Source organism: Triturus cristatus, chromosome 2_2, assembly GCF_964204655.1.
Source record: "Triturus cristatus chromosome 2_2, aTriCri1.1, whole genome shotgun sequence".
In the NCBI taxonomy this organism is placed as follows: domain Eukaryota; kingdom Metazoa; phylum Chordata; class Amphibia; order Caudata; family Salamandridae; genus Triturus; species Triturus cristatus.
The window spans coordinates 678,960,082-678,977,630 of record NC_140582.1 but is presented as its reverse complement, the minus strand read 5'-3'; positions in this window follow the sequence as shown (position 1 = coordinate 678,977,630).

Sequence of the window (17,549 nt, the reverse complement as noted above, 5' to 3'; positions counted from 1 at the left end):
TTGTACGTGTCGAACCCCCGTGTATGTACGCGCTGGGGGTACGCACCGTACATACACGGGTGGGGGTACGACTCGAACGTGCTTTTCCCTAAGTCAAAGCACAGTAGGGAAAATGTTTGCCTTTGGAGGGGTAACATTTACTATTCCCACTCCAGTCGCTGCAACAGTAGGGAAAGTGTTGGATTTCGGAAGGTAACATTTACTATTCTGACTACAATCAGAGAAACAGTAGGGAAAGTGTTAGACTGGAAAGAGGTTAATTTTCCTATTCCTACTGCAGTCTAATCAAGAGTAGGGAAAATACTTCACTTCAAATACATTCCCTATATGAATAACCCCATGAATGTAAAAAAAATTACACTGTTAATTAAAAAAAACAATTCATGTAATATAAAGTTGAATCAAAAAACCTAAAAACTATTAATTATTTGCATAATTACTATTACAATATTTTTGTTATCAATCAATAAATGCTATTAAAATATTGATTAATTAACTTCCCGTCCTGTTCCCCTACAAAGCTAGCTGCCCACATCTAAAATAGAACAAAAAAACCCTGCCTAAACCAAACGCTGCCTACCTGCTGGAGAGCCTTCCTTCGTGTCTTGGGGCTGCTGTCGCTGACGCCACTACCGGGGACTTCCTCGTTTCTCCGTGTGTCTCCCTGCCGCCATCACCAGCTCTCGCGGCCGGAGACCGGAGACCACAGCCCCCAGAGTGCCTTGCGCCCGGAGGCGCATAAAAGCGCGACGCTCGTAAAACAGAGCGGGAACCCTGCCTAAACCAAACGCTGCCTACCTGCTGGAGAGCCTTCCTTCGTGTCTTGGGGCTGCTGTCGCTGACGCCACTACCGGGGACTTCCTCGTTTCTCCGTGTGTCTCCCCGCCGCCATCACCAGCTCTCGCGGCCGGAGACCGGAGACCACAGCCCCCAGAGTGCCTTGCGCCCGGAGGCGCATAAAAGCGCGACGCTCGTAAAACAGAGCGGGAACCCTGCCTAAACCAAACGCTGCCTACCTGCTGGAGAGCCTTCCTTCGTGTCTTGGGGCTGCTGTCGCTGACGCCACTACCGGGGACTTCCTCGTTTCTCCGTGTGTCTCCCCGCCGCCATCACCAGCTCTCGCGGCCGGAGACCGGAGACCACAGCCCCCAGAGTGCCTTGCGCCCGGAGGCGCATAAAAGCGCGACGCTCGTAAAACAGAGCGGGAACCCTGCCTAAACCAAACGCTGCCTACCTGCTGGAGAGCCTTCCTTCGTGTCTTGGGGCTGCTGTCGCTGACGCCACTACCGGGGACTTCCTCGTTTCTCCGTGTGTCTCCCCGCCGCCATCACCAGCTCTCGCGGCCGGAGACCGGAGACCACAGCCCCCAGAGTGCCTTGCGCCCGGAGGCGCATAAAAGCGCGACGCTCGTAAAACAGAGCGGGAACCCTGCCTAAACCAAACGCTGCCTACCTGCTGGAGAGCCTTCCTTCGTGTCTTGGGGCTGCTGTCGCTGACGCCACTACCGGGGACTTCCTCGTTTCTCCGTGTGTCTCCCGCCGCCATCACCAGCTCTCGCGGCCGGAGACCGGAGACCACAGCCCCCAGAGTGCCTTGCGCCCGGAGGCGCATAAAAGCGCGACGCTCGTAAAACAGAGCGGGAACCCTGCCTAAACCAAACGCTGCCTACCTGCTGGAGAGCCTTCCTTCGTGTCTTGGGGCTGCTGTCGCTGACGCCACTACCGGGGACTTCCTCGTTTCTCCGTGTGTCTCCCCGCCGCCATCACCAGCTCTCGCGGCCGGAGACCGGAGACCACAGCCCCCAGAGTGCCTTGCGCCCGGAGGCGCATAAAAGCGCGACGCTCCTCCCGCATCGCGGGACGCGCGCGGGCGGCGCCGGGCGAAGCCCGGGCAAAGGGCGGGCCCTCTGAGGCCCTCAGAGGTCAACAGAGGTCGGGCGGGCCACCCATCTAAGCTGAAGACAGGTGAGAGAAGTGATATGGCTACAAGGGTGAAGCGCTCCGCCATCAAAAGTGGTGGCCCAGATGCGGCACATACGGGTATACCACTAACTTTGGAAAGTATGCTGGACAATGCTTTTAATATGGTTGCCAATGAAATTGCGAGTACAGAGAGACGGATGTCACTGGAACTTTTGCGCGTACACACAGAGTCAAGAGACTCAAGCATAGTTCACACTGTACCGTTATCCCCAACCATTACTGTGTCTAAATCTAATGTGATCAACCCACCATCAATCACATTCGAGGAGGAAAGTGATACTATTATCCTTGAATCCCAGCTTGACACCACCGAATATGTCCCTATCCCTCATATATCTCCAAAGGCCAAACCTGCCGGAGGAAAAAGGAAAAGAGGCCCTCCTAAATCTTTAAATAACAAAAGGAAACCAGTTCCGTATAATAAGGGCCAACCTACACCGCAGAGTATGTGGACCAGAGGGAAGCAAAAAACAATAGGGGTCAGTGGTGCTATGACTGATGAAGTGCAACTGGTTGAAGGACCCTTGGACATTATTCCTCCAAGTAATGGTACAAACTGTACTCACACACAGACGGAGTTAGTTAGTGAAAATATTTCAGCAACGAAATCAAATGCTAACTTTTTGGAAACCATTGTAGATACCGTTTTTAAACAATTAGAATGTCAAATGGTCAAACAGTTTAATAATATTTTTAAAAGACTGGATCGTATCGAAACAATGATTAAAAATGAGGATGCTAAGAGGAAGGGGGCTATCAGTCTTGATCTAATAAGGGGTGAGCGCTTTTTGAAAGACTTAGAAAATGTAAACAAAGATATACTAAGTGATGTGCGAAAATCCCCTAGTAATGTCACCACTGCAAATATTGTAACGAATAGCACTAGTGACGGGAGAAATCATATCTTAAAAAAACCCCAGCACACCAAGGTCACGGCCATAGAACCGATATGCCCCAATACTATTGCCACTAATATGCCTAATATGCCTAAGGATGCTCCCACCGATCACATCACAGGAAGGAAGGCACCAATTAATACTGCACCTGATATGGCCCAAATAACTAACACAAGGCCATCAACACACTCAGGGCCTGTCCTTAATCTGCCCCCCGACGCCTGCCCTTATGTGATAATTCTGGCAGGAGTCCCTCAGTTAAGGGAGGGACAGAGTGAGACATGGATGCAGCTTAACAACAAATGCATAGACTGGCTATTTAAACACAAAGGGGTAGGACCTAATATCACGAGAGAAATTTTGACTACACGACGGGTGAGCTGGGTTGGGCCTCTACCAAAGAACATAGAAGGGGATTGTATCGTCATTAATTTTAGAAATCCTTCTACAGTTAGATTTATTCTTGGTTGTAAGAATAAATGTTTTTCCCCGCCTACTGATATAACCTCCTTACCACTGGGCTACTTTTACAGACCCCATTATAGACCTCACAGTTCCACCTTTTCGCCTTTTCCTTTACACAATAGGTACAGTGCCCTGTCTGATCTGGGCACTCTGGACTGACCATCAACTATTCCGTCAGATTCAGTAGTTAAGAACTATTCTAAAACACCCAGGCCAGCAGGGGATTCTTCCATCGATTTAAATATAGTGATTGCAAACGATGATAAGGTGCCTAAAAATAATAGCTATGTTTCTACTTCGGTATCTTTGACTAATAATTTGGCAATCCTAAATTGGAATATAGCAGGATTAAATGCTAAAGTTACAAATAGCGACTGGGTGGACTGGGTCTCTAAATTCGATATTTTAATGTTTCAAGAAACCTGGTGTACCACTTCTTTACTTTTTGATGGTTTCTGTTGTTTTAATCAAACTGCCTCAATACCTGCTTTAGGTAGACCTAGCGGGGGACTATCAACATGGGTCAAAATGGGTGCCGATGTCACAACTGAACCACTGGAAACAAACAATAGAAACTTCCAAGCATTGCTTTATGTTAGCAGTGTTAGAATATGTTTTGTAAATTTTTATAACAATGATTTTAAAACACATCCCAATATGAATTTTATAGAGCTGTTTAATTTTATTGACGACATTACTGAAAGACAAATGTGTGGTAAACTTGACGGGATATGTGTTGGAGGCGACTTTAATGCACACATCCACCGTCGAACTCCTCCCTGTAAAAGAGGTGAAGAATTATCTAACCTTCTGGCCACGAGGGATTTAATTAATGTAATGGAAAAAGTAAACACCATGGAAAAACTCCGCCCTGTGGCCACCTACATTGGACATGGGAGTGCTTCCACAATAGACTATGTACTTATGAGCCCCATGCTGGTGGACCTTTTATTAGAGGCCTCAGTAGTAAGGTGTATCTATAGCGACCATTACCCCATTTTATCCACCCTCAAACTTCCTCACAAAAGGTTGAAGCGGAAGGAAATAGGGGCAAAAAATGTAGTCGTGTCGACAGATAGGCTTAGGGTGGTCTGGAAGGGGATTAATAATAAGGGGGTACTAGCCCAGGTTATAAAATCCTTTCCTGGTCTAGTCTTCACCTGCCTGTCATCCGACCGCCCTAATTATGCGATAGTGGAAGCATTCACTGAATTGTGCAAGACTATAAAGAAGGAGATATCCAAGCCAGTTGTAATCAATACCAATACCACCCCCAGATGGTTTGACAACTCTTGCTCTAGAGCAAATAGAGATTTGAGAGCTGCTTTAAAGACTGATCCACCAGATCAGCCTTTGGTGAGGACCTTGAGGTCTAATTACAAACGTGCTTTAAAAACACGATCCAATGAGCTTTTAACAACCCATTGGGAATCACTTGTAAGAACTGCAGCAACAAAGGATACTGCCGGGTTTTGGAGAGAGGTCAAGAACTTGAAATCATTTGGCTCTAATATCACTCCTATAACTTGTAGTATACCGGGGGATGTATGGGTGAAACATTTTACAAATATCTACATGGCATCGACCCCACCTATTGAAAATTGTCATCCATTTAAGTTCCCGTATATTTCAATAACGGAAGTAGAGGATGCAATTTCTCAAAGCGCTGGAAACAAAGCGCCAGGGCCTGATGGAGTATCTATTGATTTAATAAAATCAGAGCCCGATCTATGGTCCCCACTTTTGTGTAATGTTTTTAATAATTTATCCATCACTTCACTGCCTGATTCTTGGTCCAATAGCACCATCGTTCCAATTTTCAAAAAAGGGGACAGATCTGACCCTGGGAGTTATCGCCCGATATCATTAATCGATAATACATTGAAGATTCTGGGCAGGGTTATTTTTAATAAGATCAATATCTGGTCCGAAGAAAACAAAATCCTACACCCATGCCAGTTAGGCTTTAGAAGCAACGTAGGGACGGTTGAGCAGTGCCTGAACCTAAACTTAGTCTTAGATAAATACATTATAGCAAAAAAATCCCCACTTTATTTAGGTTTCATGGATTTAAGCTCCGCCTTTGATTTTGTCAACCGATCACGCCTATGGACAACCTTGCTGAGGTATGGCTTGGACGAATCTCTGGTCCACTTTTTGGCTTACTTACACAGTGATTTAAAAGCTTGTGTTCGTATTAACAATGATGGTGAAGTTTCGGGCGAGATTTTAATTGGCAGGGGTGTTAGACAAGGCTGTGTCCTGGCTCCCCTGCTTTTTATTTTATATATAAATGAACTAAGTACATCCTTGGATAAATTAACTTTAGATGTTCCGCTCGTTAACGGCAAACCTCTCCCCGTTTTGCTTTATGCTGACGATGCGGTACTCTTAGGTCGTACACCTAATGCACTTCGCACTTTAATATCAGGCTTCGTTTCTTATATGGCCGATCTTGACTTATGCACAAATTTTAAAAAATCTTATATAATGTCTTGTGGGCCTAAGAAACATAAAATCAATCATATTACGTCAGGGAATAATGTTCTAAACAGCACTTGCACTTTCCCTTACTTAGGTTTGCTGTTTTCCGATTTCGGATCCTGGCAACCTCATGTTGCCAGAGGGAGGAATAAACTGGGTAAAGCCATTAATTCTATAATTACCTTACGCCAACCAAAGCACACCGAAGTCATTCTGTCACTTCTACAAATTTACAAAACCCAGTGCGTCCCTGCAGGAACTTATGGTGCAGAGGTATGGGGATACTCGAGCTGTACGAACATTCAGATTGAAGAAAATAAGTTCTGCAGGAGGGTACTGGGGGGTGTTATCTCGGCACCATCATACGTGTGCCACAGAGAACTGAACCTCCCATATATAGAGGACTTTATAAAATCTAGACCTGCCCTGTTTTGGCTAAAAATTTGGCGTAACCCAGCAGCCTCGCTGACTCGTGATATAATTTTAGATTGTCTAAAAAGTGAGCGGGCAAAATACATTCCCTGGCTCAATGCGGTACAGATGAGCCTTCTAAGCGTAGACATGGGGCATCTTTTCTCAGCACCTGAAATAATCGATACATCACATAGGACCATAGTGAAAAGGGCCTTATTTGATTTGTATCGAGTGAATAGAGAAAAAACTGAATTTACAAAGCCAGTAATTATTGGGTACATACCTCTACAAATAGCATGTACCGAGCCATTTAACATGCCCCAAGGCTATCTACGCAAGAAATTGGGCAGATGGAACCGGAGTTTGCTGTTTAGATTTAGGGATGGGAGTGTGGTAAATTTACTCTGCTTCCCCTTGGGTTACACTCATAACTTGGGGAGTCTATCCTGCCCATGTAACCAGGGTGGAAAGCAAAGTTTGTTGCATTTCACACTGTTCTGTGGTTTTTATGCAAAATATACCAAACACTTTCTAATCCCTTATTTGCGAGCTAATGCCCTGACGGATTTTAATGAGGCTTTTAGAGTTTTACGGATGTTAAGTTCTGACGATGTAATTTACAGAGTCAACCACTTTCTTCAAACCGCTGTCCGCTCTCGTGCCTCAATGATTATGACTTGAAGTGTGTTGATTATTCTGCCAAGTTAATCTATTGTGTTTCATATATTGGTTGTCTACTCACTTCATTGAACATAGTATGGAAGCCTGTCTATTATCTTATCTATCGCACTTTTGTTCATTGGGTGTACCTTCAGATATGCTGTTTTTAAGATTAGTTTTTAACAATGATCTAGGTTGTTTTATCGTTTGCACATTGCATATTTGCACATTGATGTACCTTAGATACGCTGTTCTTTTTAAATATGTTTTATTATTCATTGGGATGGTTTTTAATGCTTTTAATAGATGAATTTTCTGGAAGTCTCTGATATGTTTGATATAGAACTATTTTTACAGTATTTGAGTTTTAAATCTGCACTTATTTGACTGTGTTTAAGAATGTTTGTTGTATTTTGTATGTACTTTTATGGATGTTTGTTTATATCCGAATAAAGACCATTTGAATTGAATTGAATTGAGAACAAAAAAATCTATTCCTTCAATTAGATATTTAAATTATATTATATAACTAATCAGCAATAATTAGATGTTAATTAATAATTATTTAATTAACTTCCAATCCTAGACTCCTGGAATCCTGCAACTGAATTAAAATGAAATTACATACGTTTTCCACAATTTATGTTTTTAAAATACAATCAAATAATGAATTTACAAATAATAATTATTAGTTAATTAATCATTTCTTAATTACCTTCCCACCCTATACCCCTACAAGCCCAGCATTCCACATCTAAAATAAAAGTAAAATAAATTATTATTCCATATTTTACATGAATAAAAATCTGTTAAATAATTAATTAACCAAGAATAGTTAATTGTCAATTAATCATTCATTACTTAATTAAATTCTTACCATATGCCCCTACAATCCAAACAGCCCACAACTACAATAAAATTTAATTAATTGAGTATTCCATTAATTACAATAATTAAGATCAATGGCATAATTAACAATTATTAATTAATTGCAAATTATTTATTACTTAATTCATTTCCCACCCAATACCCCTACAAACCTAGCAGCCCGCAAATAATATATAATAAACATAAATCAGTGTTTATAGACAATAAAATAAATGAAAAGCACCTCAAGCTAAACAAATCTGAGCACTCAAAAAAACGATGCAAGGATGAGCCAGCCGGAAAGAAGGGAACACCAGGTTCCCCAGGAGACAAAGGTGGTGCAGAACTCGGACGGTCCAGGTGGCCCCTCAGGTCCTTGCACTCATACGAATGTAGGAAGCATTCAAGCTACAGTTTCTCAAGCAGCCTCCCACCAGTTCATGATTCCAGTGAGAGAACAGATGGGCCTGCTCCTACTTGGACTCTAGACCAAAAGTGGGCCTAAAACTGGATCATCTGATGAGTGACCCACTGGCGAAAGAAGCCCAGGGAGGCAACAATTTTTTTTTTACCTGGCTTCTCCTCGACCTATTGTATGCCAAGGTACCGCCAGGCAGGTGCTCGGCAACAAACCAACATCAAATTGCTGCTTACTCCGGCATATATTATATACAAGGTCCCCACAACTTCTTGAATAAGCAAAATGGTTTATGTCTAATCAAGGCCATCCTGGAACTCAGCTATCTGGAATCAAAGGATATTGTTTTAATTGAGTTATGTTATGTTATGTTATTTCCACTTATAACGCGCTCGGCTACTCATAAGTGTCCCGGCGCGAAACCCAAGGGGAGAGGAGAGCCAATCACGCGAAAAGATGTGTTTGAGCTTCCTTTTGAATGCTGCAAGCTTGTGAGTGTGGCGAAGATCTTGGGGAAGTGCATTCCAGGCCTTGCTGGCTTTAACCACCAGAGAACAGCCCCCGGCCCTCTGGAGTTTAAAGCGCGGAACCGAGGCTAGGCATAGGGACAACGAGCGCAAGGCCCGCGCGGGGACATAAAAGGAAAAGCCCCTCTGGAGATAGAGGGGGCCCTGACTGTGGAGAGCACAATGGGCCATGACCAAGAATTTAAACTTGATCCTGGCCGCCACGGGTAGCCAATAAAGAGAGTGCAGGTGAGAAGTGACACTCTTCCTTGACGAAATACCCAGAAGCAATCTGGCCGCCGTGTTCTGGACCACATGCAGTTTTTTAATCATGTACCCAGGGGTCCCCACATATAAAGAATTGGAGTAATCCAACCTAGAGAGAGAGAATTAAAGCACAGGTGATTGTTTCTCTGGCTGCCTGCGGAAGAAGAGGAAACAAATTCCTAAGTGTTTTAATAAGGCCAAAGCAGCAGCCAGCAGTGTTCCTAATATGAGTGGAAAAAGAAAGATTCTCCTCGAACCAGACACCCAAGTTCTTAGCGGGCTGTCCCTCAGATAGGGGAAGAGGAAACTCCTGTGGCCACAGCTGTTCACGAAAATCGGTAGGAAAAGTGCCAAAAAGCAGGATCTGGCCACAAGGGAAGCACAACTCTCTGATCATAGACTGGTGACATTTGCCGCAGCAGGACACATGCAAAAGATCTTGTCCAAAGAGAAGGTATTCAACTAGTGGGGCACTAAACTTAGTGACTTGAAAGAAACAGGCTTTCTGGTGGTTCTTACAAAACTGCAGATTGTTCCAGTCGCGCCGAAGCAAGAGACAGACTCCTACTTAGAAAATGCATTAGGTCACACCTTTTTAGCTCCCAGTGACCAACAGATGGAGACATGCAACCTTCAAGGGCTGAATGGAGCTGGTTGCCCTCAGTTCAAGTTCGTAGGCGCTCCGACTGAATTAAGAAAAACGCCCATTCAGCCCTAAATGAGCCTTTGCTGTTTTCCCTATGTTCTTGCAATATTTGTGGCCTTGCCCAGAAACAGCAGTGTATAGATCTTGGATTTGGGGGCGAATTCAAAATCATCAGCCTACAAGAAACCTGGTCCATCATTGATCGCCCATTCACTAGTTTCCTTGAGTTCAGCAAATCAGCCTCCATAGAGCACAAAATTGTAGACCTAAAGGAGGCCTCTCACTGTATATCTCCACGAAGCTTCAGGTGATGACTGAACCCATAGTAATGCAAGAGACCTGTCTACAAGCAGTCAAACTGCTCACCTGGAGACCATATCGCTGGCTTTTGTTATCAACATTTACATCAATCCTTGTTCATGTGAAAAAAAGCTCCTATTTGAACCATCTTACATCGACTATATGTGGTCTGGGCAGGGATCATCCCACATCGAATTGTACTAAAACAGGGGACATCAATGTGAACCTTTTTCAAGATAATTAAAAGGAAACCCCAGAGTTGGCCCTTGAATGTGTGTGGAACATCACAGAACAAATAATGCCTAAGGGAAGCTGAGGGAACATATGGCCGTGCACATCAAACAACCTTGGCTTCAAAGTCCTAAATGGAAGGTCTCCGCAGGATGTCCTGCCCAACTGGACAAGAGCAAGTGAAAAACACAGTCTTACCTCGATTACATCATATGCAATGAGGAAATGATGAATTTAGTTGAAAGCTACTGCTTAGCACCCCGCCCTGAGAATGATCCTCACCCCAAGTTATAAGAATAAACATCAACTTGGCACAACACGCTCTAGCCTGTGTCACTAGCGAAGGAGCCTTCACTGACAACCTCAAGCGACTGAAAATAGACTCAACCTCAAGCAATTCCCCACACTATATCGGATTTGTACCCTGCACATGCCCGGTGGCTTTCTTTGGGATTACTTTAATCCAAAATACATTCAAATTCTTCCATCAAGTCAGACATCTATTTCTGTAAATATTGCAGGCTTGAAAAAGTTGCATATAGACGAAACAAGTGTTGGCTGCCAGCTTATATGTTTGAGTTCTCAATTAATACTTGTGTGACCAGTTGGGACAGAATAACAATAAATCACCGAACATCTGGAACCAATTTGAAATGACTAATTGAAATCACTTGTACTGAGTACACATAGTGTATCATTCTGTTGTGATATGTTATTACAAGCTCTTTACGTTCATAATTAATATACACCACAGTGGTAGGTAGCAGGGTGCGGATACCCTAAGAGCATCTATTTCAATCGTAGTTTTTGCATCTAAGTAACTTGGTCACATTTATGCCTAGATGTGCAATTTCGAAACTAATACTACCAAAAGGTTTTGAATTTAACCATAGCCGTGTTTATTTTGGGAAAGACCTCCTGGGCATGCTACTGGCTACTTGGGGGTACAAAAGGGGGTGGTGATGGACGGAGCATCAGAACCAATCAAACACTCACACCCAGTCAACAGATCTGGGTTTGATCCATCACCGTTCTTTAGCCCACTCTGCCACCCCAGTTCAAACATGGCCATATGCAAATCAGTCTAACCCTGTGCCTCATGGGTACAGTCCAGCCCGAACTGCCAAGCCATGCCTTCCCTGGACTGGAAACAAGATTCCTAGAACCGGTTTCTGGCATTTCAGCCGTCTTCAGCCAGGCTTGCTTGATTCCAGTGGCAAAGTGAGCAAGGGACTGAGCATACCCTGCCAACTTATGGCGAACAAAGCGGTACAAAAGGGGGTGGTGATGGACAGAGCATCAGAACAAATCAAACACTCACACCCAGTCAACAGATCTGCCTTTGATCCATCACCGTTCTTTAGCCCACTCTGCCACCCCCGTTCAGACATGGCCATATGCAAATCAGTTTGACCCTGTGCCTCATGGGTACAGTCCAGCCCGAACTGCCAAGCCATGCCTTCCCTGGACTGGAAACAAGATTCCTAGGACCGGTTTCTGGCATTTCAGCCGTCTTCAGCCAGGCTTGCTTGATTCCAGTGGCAAAGTGAGCAAGGGACTCACATCTGAGCATACCCTGCCAACTTATGGCGAACAAAGCGGTACAAAAGGGGGCGGTGATGGACAGAGCATCAGAACCAATCAAACACTCACACCCAGTCAACAGATCTGGGTTTGATCCATCACTGTTATTTAGCCCACTCTGCCACCCCAGTTCAGACATGCCCATATGCAAATCAGTCTGACCCTGTGCCTCATGGGTACAGTCAAGCCCGAACTGCCAAGCCATGCCTTCCCTGGACCAGAAACAAGATTCCTAGGACCGGTTTCTGGCATTTCAGCCGTCTTCAGCCAGGCTTGCTTGATTCCAGTGGCAAAGTGAGCAAGGGACTCACGTCTGAGCATACCCTGCCAACTTATGGCGAACAAAGCGGTACAAAAGGGGGTGGTGATGGGCGGAGCATCAGAACCAATCAAACACTCACACCCAGTCAACAGATCTGGGTTTGATCCATCACCGTTCTTTAGCCCACTCTGCCACCCCCGTTCAGACAGGGCCATATGCAAATCAGTCTGACCCTGTGCCTCATGGGTACAGTCCAGCCTGAACTGCCAAGCCATGCCTTCCCTGGACCGGAAACAAGATTCCTAGGACCGGTTTCTGGCACTTCAGCCGTCTTCAGCCAGGCTTGCTTGATTCCAGTGGCAAAGTGAGCAAGGGACTCACGTCTGAGCATACCCTGCCAACTTATGGCGAACAAAGCAGGACAAAAGGGGGTGGTGATGGACGGAGCATCAGAACCAATCAAACACTCACACCCAGTCAACAGATCTGGGTTTGATCCATCACCGGTCTTTAGCCCACTCTGCCACCCCCGTTCAGACATGACCATATGCAAATCAGTCTGACCCGGTGCCTCATGGGTACAGTCCAGCCTGAACTGCCAAGCCATGCCTTCCCTGGACCGGAAACAAGATTTCTAGGACCGGTTTCTGGCATTTCAGCCGTCTTCAGCCAGGCTTGCTTGATTCCAGTGGCAAAGTGAGCAAGGGACTCACGTCTGAGCATACCCTGCCAACTTATGGCGAACAAAGCAGTACAAAAGGGGGTGGTGATGGACAGAGCATCAGAACCAATCAAACACTCACACCCAGTCAACAGATCTGGGTTTGATCCATCACTGTTCTTTAGCCCACTCTGCCACCCCAGTTCAGACATGACCATATGCAAATCAGTCTGACCCTGTGCCTCATGGGTCCAGTCCAGCCCGAACTTCCAAGCCATGCCTTCCCTGGACCGGAAACAAGATTCCTCGGACCGGTTTCTGGCATTTCAGCCGTCTTCAGCCAGGCTTGCTTGATTCCAGTGGCAAAGTGAGCAAGGGACTACTCTAAAAATACTTGGGCGAGTTATTTACAACAGGGTGGTAGAGTGGGCTGAAGATTCTGACCTATTGGATCCATGTCAGATGGGATTCAGGAGCGGGGTGGGCACGGTCGAGCAATGCTTGAATTTAAAATTAATAATTGATAAGTATACCGTCGCCCGATCTTCTCCTATATACCTCGCTTTCATGGATCTCTCATCCGCATTTGATTTGGTAAACAGATCAAAATTGTGGTCAATGCTTCTCAGTTATGGACTGGACGAGCCCTTAGTACACTTCTTGGCACATCTCCATACCGATCTCAGGGCACAAGTCAGGATTGGGTCGGGAGGAGAAGTTTCTGGTGCTATAAAAATTGGCAGGGGGGTCAGACAGGGGTGCGTTTTAGCACCCCTGTTGTTCATCATTTATATTAATGGCATAGCAAAGGCTTTAAAACAAGTAACTAGAGATGTCCCAACTATCCAGGGGCACCCCTTGCCAGCTCTATTATACGCAGATGATGCGGTCCTTATGGGCCGCACCCCTAATGCCCTCCGTGTGCTTGTGGAAAATTTTGTACATCATATGGAGGGCCTAGACCTGCGCGTGAACTTTAAAAAATCCTTTATTATGTCATGCGGACCTGGTAAACGGAAACTTAACACCATCCATATCGGGTCTGACAAACTTGACTCTGTAAATTCTTTTATATATTTAGGGGTGGCCTTCGCTGCGAACAACTCGTGGAGTGGGCATTCTGCCCACGCCACGAGCAAGTTCTCGAAGGCCATCAATTCAATACTGAGTCTCCCACGCCCTAAGAAATTAGGTGCAACCAGTGCTATTTTAAAATTTTTTAAATTACAGTGTGTTCCTGTTGCCACCTATGGGGCCGAAGTTTGGGCTACTGCTAAAAATCCCGGCATCCAACGAGAAGAGACACGTTTTTGCAGAAAAGTTTTGGGTGCCCCAATTTCGTCCTCGGAATTTATCTGCCACAAAGAGCTAAACCTCCCTTATGTCTGTGATTTCATTAGAAGCAGACCAGTCTTATTCTGGTTGAGAATTTGGAGGAATAACGAAGCCTCCCTAACACAAGATATAATTAAAGACTGTCTTAAATGTGATCACGGACTTTTAATTCCATGGTTAGCTGGAGTTTTAAAATCATTAAACGCCGTGAATAAAGGTGATCTCTTTGTAGATCCCTCCAGTATTGGTTGTCAAGATAAGGTAGAGGTCAAACAAGCACTATATGCACTTTATGAGGCAGAACGGTTGGAAAGGGAAACATTGAAAGCCACGGTTATTAGATATATTGAGAATGACCTGCCCAGGCAACCTCTCCCACTTTATCTTACTTTTCCTATGACTAGTTGGGAGAGGTCTTTGTTATTTCGACTAAGGGCAGGTTCCATAAAATTCATGCTGGGTTTCCCTTTGGGTTACAATTCTATTATTGACCGCAACCCTTGCCCCTGTGATGGCACCAGTAAGCAGAATGAGTTACACTTTTTATTCTTTTGTAAATTTTATCTAAAATATATTAACTGGTTTTTAACACCCTATTTTAGAAAACACAGACCCCTCTCTCTTATGGAGTCTCGTCAAATGTTACTCTCCCTGGACTCTGAGGAACTGATTTTTCGCACTAGCACCTTTTTAAGATTAATAATCCGTGTACGCAATATGATGGAAAATCCCTGAAAGACTGTTGTTTTAGTTCCTTATAACTTTTAGAGATATTGTGTTGTGTATATTGTAATGATGAATTGTTTTTATGTCTGTACGTTTATGAATTCAAGTAATTCGAATAAAGGTCTTTTGATTGATTGATTGATTGAGCAAGGGACTCACGTCTGAGCATATCCTGCCAACTTATGGCGAACAAAGCGGTACAAAAGGGGGGGGTGATGGACGGAGCATCAGAACCAATCAAACACTCACACCCAGTCAACAGATCTGGGTTTGATCCATCACCGTTCTTTAGCCCACTCTGCCACCCCAGTTCAGACATGGCCATATGCAAATCAGTCTGACCCTGTGCCTCATGGATACAGTCCAGCCCGAACTGCTAAGCCATGCCTTCCCTGGCCCGGAAACAAGATTCCTAGGACCGGTTTCTGGAATTTCAGCCGTCTTCAGCCAGGCTTGCTTGATTCCAGTGGCTACTTGGGGGCAGACTGGTACATACAGTAATAACATGGTGGGGCAACAGTTCTGGTCAGCGCGGGGCAGCTTCCAGGATGGGAACGGTGTAACGCTTAGGGAGGGTGCTCATATGGTTGGACTGGGCCAATGAGGGCTGCAATTGGGCAGATCCTTGCACTATTTACAATCTGCATTCAACACGTGGCTTTTTCTGTCGGAGATAGCTGAATATGAAGCATTTTTTTTTACAGTGGGTTTTGTATGTGTAACTACGATGCATATTTCACCTGTCAATAGCTCTTTGCAATTGTAAAGAAAAAGAGGGAACCCATGTGATGGATCATACCTAATGCTACTGGCATACTAAAAACACTCATTGGCCAAGCCATAGCACCCGCTCTTGGCAAGGATGTATTGTTTGCAAATTTGCACAAGCAGTAAGCATTAAAAGTTTAACAATAAACAATGACACCAAAAGGTGGCACGTCTATGTTTGCAAAAGAAATTAGGGAAAATAATGCATTGCAAAAATAAATAATAAATAGAAAAGGAAGTGAAGGCCTCAGAGTTTGCCAGTCCCCCTTGTCTCTGACGAAGAATACGGGGCATATTATCAAGCCTCTATCGCCACCACAACATCACTTTTTGTGAAGTTGTGGTGGTGATAAGGTCAGCTCCCTATTATCAAGGCAGCGTTAAGCCACTTAACCTGGCTTAAAGCCACATCAAGTGGCTTAACGCTGCCTTGATAATAGTGCCCCTTTCACGCTTAATTTAGCGTGAATGGGGTGTGCAGTAGGTGTTGCGGTGGGCGTTCCATCGCAACGCCTATTGATTTCGACGCTGCCACTTATTATCAAGGGTGGCGATAATAGGTGGCAGCGCCAAACTTAAGACCAGGAAAATCCTGGTCTTAAGATGGCGAAAAGTGGAGAAATGCTTTATTTCTCCACTTTTTTGCTTTTTCCAAGTGTGCTGCCTTGTGCAGCACACATGGAAAAAACTAAATTCCATGGTTTGTTTATGTACAGGAAGGTGTTCCTTCCTGTACATAAACATACCTTTTTTAACATGCCATTTTGTAACTTACATGTGTGCTGCATGAAGCAACACACACGTAAATTGCAAACTGGCATTTTAGGTTTGTTTAGGTGCAGGAAGGGACACCTTCCTGTACATAAACAAACCTCCCTGCTCGCAAACACCCTTGCACTTGGATGCAAGGGTGCCTGCGTTGGCGCTAAGTTGTAAAACATTGAAGGGGAAACGCGAGGCTGTACCATATCCTTTTTTTTTTTATACATTTTTTATTGAGCAGAGCATTAGGTTTATGAAATACATAGTATACTTAAAATCATTATTAAAACTAGTTTATACAAAAACCAAAATGACAGCTTCTCAGTACATAATGAAAACAAGCTATAGCTTTAGCAGCTAGTTATATACTCATTCGCAAATTAGCAATGTGCAATTGTATCTTGTAAAAAGCAGCAGCAATGAAGAAAGTTACTAATGCATCTAGAGTGCAATACCAATAAAGTGCTATTGCCTTCTGATCACCTAAAGCCATCAAACAACAACATCTTATTAAAATAAGATTATGGCTGTAACGGCTAATAAATCGTTGACCAATAATACAGAATACAGAATACATCATTCTATAAAGTACGACAACTAAAAAGGTGCTGGTGCTTCTAAAGTGCCATGAAAAAAGTGCAAGTGCCTAATAATGAGAGCTGCTCAATTTACCAACAGGAGTGTTAAGATCCCTCTTTGGACTTTTCTAATTCATTAAAAAACTTCCAATTTTTTTCAAATTTCCTAATAGCCCGCACCCGTCTAGCATAGGCTTTTTCGAATTTTCGGGTCCTTTTCATTTTATTAAACCATTTCAAATGAAGGGGAGCTTCACTAGATTTCCAATTTTGCAGAATTAGAGAGAGAGCTGTCGCACAAGAAATAAATACGAAGGCTTTTTCGGCCTCGGATAGCATTGTTCCATCTATGCAAAGTCCAAAAAAAGCGGCTTCGGCCTCGAGCAAAACACTCTTTCCGATTGCTTGCTCGATATCAGAAAAAACTACCTCCCAAAAAGGCCTCAGCCCTGGACATGCATAAAAAGTACGGTGCCATCCACCTTCCCCATCTATCTGGCAGCGAAAGCACTTGTTCTCTACTCCCGGGAATCTTTTTTTTAAGGCGGCCGGAGTTAAATAAGAAAGCCATCGTGATAGGAAGGCCATCCTTTTTAAATTTGCGGCACGCAGTGATTTACTTCCTAGATAACAGATGGCCTCCCACTCCTTTAAAGCCAGCCTACATCCTGTCTCCCGAGCTATTTTATCCAAGTGGCTTTCTATCTCGGGAGCTTGACCCTGTTTATGTAGCAGCC